Consider the following 5,472-nt stretch of genomic DNA (forward strand, 5'->3'; position numbering starts at 1 on the left):
CTTACGGAAGGCAGGGAAGCGCGCGGAACGGCCGCGCGCACGGCTGACAGGTGACGTCAAGGAGGTCCCGCGTCTCGATTGGGCGAAGCGCTCCGGCCGGGGCCGAGGCCGGGGGCGGGGCGGGTCGCCCGGGAGACGGCGGGGGGCGGGGCCAGGCGGGGCGGGGCGGGGCCGGTCGGTGTGTGGCCTCCATCTTTCCGCCGTGCGCGGCCGCGGCACAAAGGAGCGGCGTCGCCGGGCCGGGCCGGGCCGGGGCATAGGGGTGCGGGCCCTGCGGCAGCGGCCCTGCTGCCTTCCTGGTGGGGCTGAGGTGAGGTAAAGCGGGGCGGGTGGCGGCCGTGTGGCCGGTGGGTGCCACGGGGCTGAAGGTGGAGCGGGGCGGGCACCGGGCTGGCGCTGAGGGGAAGGGGCAGCGGCAGCGCTGGGCTGGTCTCTGGGGGCGGCGGTGGGCCCGGCGCGCCGGGGGCCTGTTGAGGCCGCCCTTTGGGTCACTAAGGGGTGGGTGCGGTGCTCGCCCCCACCCCGCCCTCCGCTTCCCCGGGAGCCACGAGTACCACTGCTGCCGGGACAGGGTCCCGGTTGGGGCGGGGACCGGGAGGCCGCCCGGGTGCGGGGCTGGGGGGCCGGGCCAGCGCAGCCCTGCCGGCCTCAGGCAGCGGCCCGCGCTCCCGCGGGTGCTGCTTATTTGCGCAGGTGCTCCCCTGGCTTTCGGAGGAGCGCGCTGCCCCACCGGGGTCACCCGTACTCCCTAGGGAGGGCAACCAGCGAAAAAAGGCGGGTGGCCGCGATCCAGCCCCGTTTGCCCAGTGTCCGGCTGGGCTGCTGACAGGCTGGACTCTCCCAGTGCTGCGCGTGGAGGCCTCGGAGCTGGTAAGAGCTGGACTCAGGTTTAAAGTTAGGAGCTTGGAAAAGAAAGCGTCAAAACTTAAATGAAACGGGGAGTTGCCGGAATGGGGCATCCCAAGTCTGCTGGTGTTCTGGGCGGTGAAGTGTTACAACTTTCCAACTGCAAGTCTCTGGTGCTGGGAGATCTTCCCGGTACTTGTATGACTTGCAAAACGAGGGCTTTGCTATACAGTGGTTTGGTGCGGGTTGGGGCTTGGTATGCAGGGACCAAGATTACATGCTGCTCTGGGACCTTTTGGGAGCTCAGAAACACTCAGAAGAATTTTACTGAGCTCTTGAATATTTTTGTATTAATGTAAAAAGTAAGAATCATGAAAACTGTTTACCACTCTCAACATGAAAATATTTCTGCAGAGCAGGTTTTCTCTCTTTTACGGAAAAGCATAAAGATACGTAGCGATCTACCAAATGCAGTTATTTACCTAGATCTTTTGTTCTGCATGCTTAGGCAATAGATTAGGCAGCGGCACCTTTCCTAGTAGTGTGGTAACACTTTGCTCTTAGTTCAGTGCTTATGAAGCAGGTCTCTCACTGCTTGTGTTATATCAAGCCTGCATTTCTTGTTTAAGCCCTTTGATTCTGTCCTGATGATCACTGTTTCTATCTTGCATATCTTAATTTTTCCTTTTTTTTTTTTAATATTGCTGTTTCTTCTCTTCTGTTGTGCAGCAGTAGTAGGTTCAGTGTCCCTTCTGGGTCGAGTCTTAATGTAGGTCCTGAGAATTACTGTAGTGATCTTGTTTTTAATTTTCTGTTTTGTTATTGCAAAATCTTGGTCTGAATCTCTCGGTATCCACCCCAAGCACAGAGTTCATTTTGGTCCTTACTCTGCATTTATCAGTATTTCTCACACAGTGGAACTTTGGTCCGTGGGGAAGCACGAACATAAAAGCTGCCTTTTCTAAATTTATTCAGCCTTGTAGATACTGCAGTTTTCTGAATGCTGGTGTTTGGTGTTCTTTTCCTTTTATGCCTGTGTCAATATTTGTTTTCTTCAACATAAGCAAGAGATTTTTTTCCACTTAGCACTAGCTTTGCCTCAGATTTTTAATTTTTCAGTCCTTTGTCTGGCAGTGAATGCATTTATTTGTTTTGTTGGGTTTTTTCCCTCACGCTGGTCCTCAGTTCAGTTCTTCTGCTTTAATTGTAACTTTCTATACATCCCTCAGTGCTATGAGGTTATTGTTGTGTGGAGACCTACATACATTTGTGAACTGTGAGTCTTCCCCTTTTTACTTCTCAGTATTAACATTTTTGCTATTGCCCTGCTAAACTATACAAATCTTTTAACAGTGGATGTTCTCATCACCTACGAGCCATCTGAAATACTCCCTCGCATCTTGTCTCCTGTTGGATTCCTGTATTCGGCTTGGGATTTCTGGAGAATTGTACATTCTCAAAACTTGTCATATTATTTTAGGAGTCTAGGATGCTTAGATGTATTTTTATTTTGCATTTATCTAAATGCAAAGAATTGATCTCAATCTGGCCCATTCTTCTGCAAGTGCTTTTGCATGTGTCTTTGTTCTCTGCTGAAGCCCAGTCAGCAAAAAAGGTCCTTTCTCCTGCTGGCACCCGTTCCAGTGTCTCTTCCTTTATGACATTACTGTTACTGCTTTGTGCCCCAATCTCTGCTATTTGGTCTTGTTTGTAAGTCTGGTTGAATAGGTTGTGTGTTTTGCCTGGCATGTTCTTTTTCAGGTGCATGAAGCACAAATGCAGCTACATGATCGCTTCTCATTGTCTCTTCCCTCTTCATCCAAACACTCTCTTGAGGTTCCTGATAACTCTGAAAGTTTTCAGTATCCTCTGTTCAATCCCTTGTGTAGGAAGCTCCTCCAGAATATTTTAATCCAGTGTTTTACATTCTGCACAACTCTTGTCATTACTCCTGCTGTTGCTGAGTGTTAGCTGAGTCTTGGTTATTTACCTACTCTTAGATTGCTGATACATCTAATTCAGCTAGCCACACGCCTCCCTTATCTTCAGCTGTGATATCAGTGTGTGCTTCTGGGTAGGTGGGAATGTTGGTTTCCTTGAAGTTTTTAATTTTCCTTTTTGTTTACCTTCAGCATCCTCTACATGGAATTTGACTGCAGCACTTCATGTTAGCCGCTCTTTGGCCTTGTACTTCAGTCATCACTCGGTGGCTCCCTTAATCTCTCTGTTATCTTGTTCTGTGCTTTTCTTAATGCTTTTTTTTTTTCTCCTCTTAGAAGGGATGTGATGGTTTTCTGCATAACTTCTCAGTGCTCTCTTCCTTGGTATGTTTTCAGTATTTTCACATTGGATGTCTTGGCTCTCAGCATGTTTCATTTGCTCTGAGCCTAATGGATGAACTGAAATAGATTACTTACAATATTTTGTTTCCCTCCTATAAAATAAGACATCTCTCATATTTATATTCATATATAAATTCATATATTGATATCAGATGATATCAAAGTCCATTTCCCTCAAGCTTTTTGTTTGTTTGTTAAAATCAAGGAATAAAATTTAGTAGTGTAAGCAGTTAAGTTAGTGGTAGAGGTGGCAATCTGTCATGGAACACTTACTGGCTTGTTACTCTTCAGACTTCTTTGTTCAAATTTCCTTTCACATCAGTATCTCCCCTAGCTGACAACATAACTGTATTTTGAAATCTCTCCTGTTGGTCACTTTAAGTCACTTAGATATGTGGCAGTATCTTCACAAATAGAGCAGGGCTTGTCATGTGCCCTGTTCAGTTTCCCTCTTGACACAGGGACAGCAGGTTGTAGTAAATTGAAGGCAAGCTAGTGTGATGAAGCTTGTCCCCTTCTGCTCCATTGTCAGTATGTTGTGTTCAGCATTTTAAACTGTTGGATTTTTTTTTTTTTTTTTTCCTCTCCTGATTGCTCAGTAGACTTTAAAGCAAGGAATAAATTCAAAGTAGTACAGGCAGAGGTGCTGTGCTGGGATTCATTGTCTTCCAAGTATCTCATTAGAATTGTGTCGTTTGGTGCTTTGTGTTTCCTTGTCCTGACAATGTATTTTGTTTTCCCTTGCCGGTTTGTATGTAGTGACTGTAAAGTTGGCATGGCATGGCAGCAGCTTTGCCAGCACAATCCTTATTTGCTTTTCTATTCTTCATTATGTTGCTGAGGTCTTATATAAGTCAAATGTTCACACATGACTCATAAGGTTGTGTTACTGACCAGTGCATCATCATCTTTCTTCAACTGTGCTTGTAATTACCTGATACCTTGATCTACCACTGCTGTGCATTAGAAGCACAACTCTGCCATGGGAGCTTTGTGTATTTGGTAGGTTTTGCCCATTCGTTAGGGATACCTGACAGTTCAATGTCTGATGTGAGGTACTGTTCCTTGTTTATTAATGTATGTTTATTAGTGGGGGTTCAATGAGTCGCCATGATGAGTGACAAGAAATCCATCCTTTTCCTGTTATATCTCTTCTCTTGGAGAAGCAGTGGTTTCTACGTTTCTAAGCATGCAGAGCACTTGCAACTGCAGTTATTTTTCTTCTGTTCTAAGGCTTTTTTGGTACAGGAAACTCCACTCTTGCTGTAAGTTTCTGAATATCTTGGTGTTTCACTGGACATGAGGAGAAGGACAAGAGTTGAGGACACTTTGATTTGAAGTGTTGTCCTGGTTTTTTGGATTGCTTGGTTCAGTGCATGTGCACAAACTGATATATTAATATAGCTTGAATCATAGGTTAGAGGACAGCCAGTAAACTACATGCCAGAAGGCTGTGCTGTTTGTGTGTATCTTACACCTTCCTGTAGACAGTGGGACTTGCTAGAAAGTGGTATTGAAAAAAGAAAATCCATCAGGTATGCTGATGCTTTTTTTTTTTTTTCTGCCTAGTGGCATGGAAAAAGCTTAGAATTCTTCACTGCTTTTAAAAATGTTCGCCTAATGGTGAGTGAAGAGATGTGTGTGTTTGCACTCAAACTCAGGTCAATGTGTCAGTCCTGGAGTGAAACATTTAAAAAAAAAATAAAATTGAACAACAGGAAAGTTGCTCTCTCTTTAGAGCTTTACCCCTCTGGAACATTTAGCGAAGTAGTATCTACATATAATTATCAAAACAGTTTATCTTGATTCTCCTGAAATTCCTCAGTTATGTAGGAGAAGCCTCAGATAACTGTAACTTTGTGTTCCTGATATCATTACAGCTTCTTGAAAGCTTCTTAAATTGTTTTTGAGCTTCCCACCTTTTCTGATGCACAGTCATAACAAACTAAATTGGTTACACACTCTTGTTTAAACCATTTGCTGACTATCTGGTGAAACACATAGAAGACTTTGGCCTGCTTCCTAACCTTCATGTGCTTGTCCGAGTCATCTCTTCTCAGCCACGGGAGCTCTGAAACCCATTGACCAACTTCCTCTGAGTTTCTTCATACAGGCAGAGGCTTTAAAACACTGTAAAAACCAAAGAAATACCACAGCTCAGTGGTAGGAGCAGGATACCTGTGAGACCTGGAGTCAATGGCTCTGCTGCTGACAGAAGCACTTGTGTTACACGCAATTGCTTGCTCAACACTGGGATCTCTCCTGCAGTGTGCCTTCCTGGTAG

At 45.7% G+C, this 5,472-nt stretch overlaps 1 protein-coding gene across 2 annotated transcripts in view; it reads left to right on the top strand.

Moving 5' to 3' along the window:
* The first annotated feature begins 228 nt into the window (after positions 1-228).
* The window catches only part of RSPRY1 (ring finger and SPRY domain containing 1), a 39,161-nt gene continuing 33,917 nt past the window's right edge, over positions 229-5,472 (top strand). For both annotated transcript variants that reach the window (XM_074912925.1, XM_074912926.1), the window contains exon 1: positions 229-310. The gene's annotated coding sequence lies outside the window, so the exon portion shown is untranslated. The remainder of the gene's footprint in view (positions 311-5,472) is intronic.

The sequence above is a fragment of the Athene noctua genome, chromosome 9, assembly GCF_965140245.1.
Source record: "Athene noctua chromosome 9, bAthNoc1.hap1.1, whole genome shotgun sequence".
Classification (NCBI taxonomy): Eukaryota; Metazoa; Chordata; class Aves; order Strigiformes; family Strigidae; genus Athene; species Athene noctua.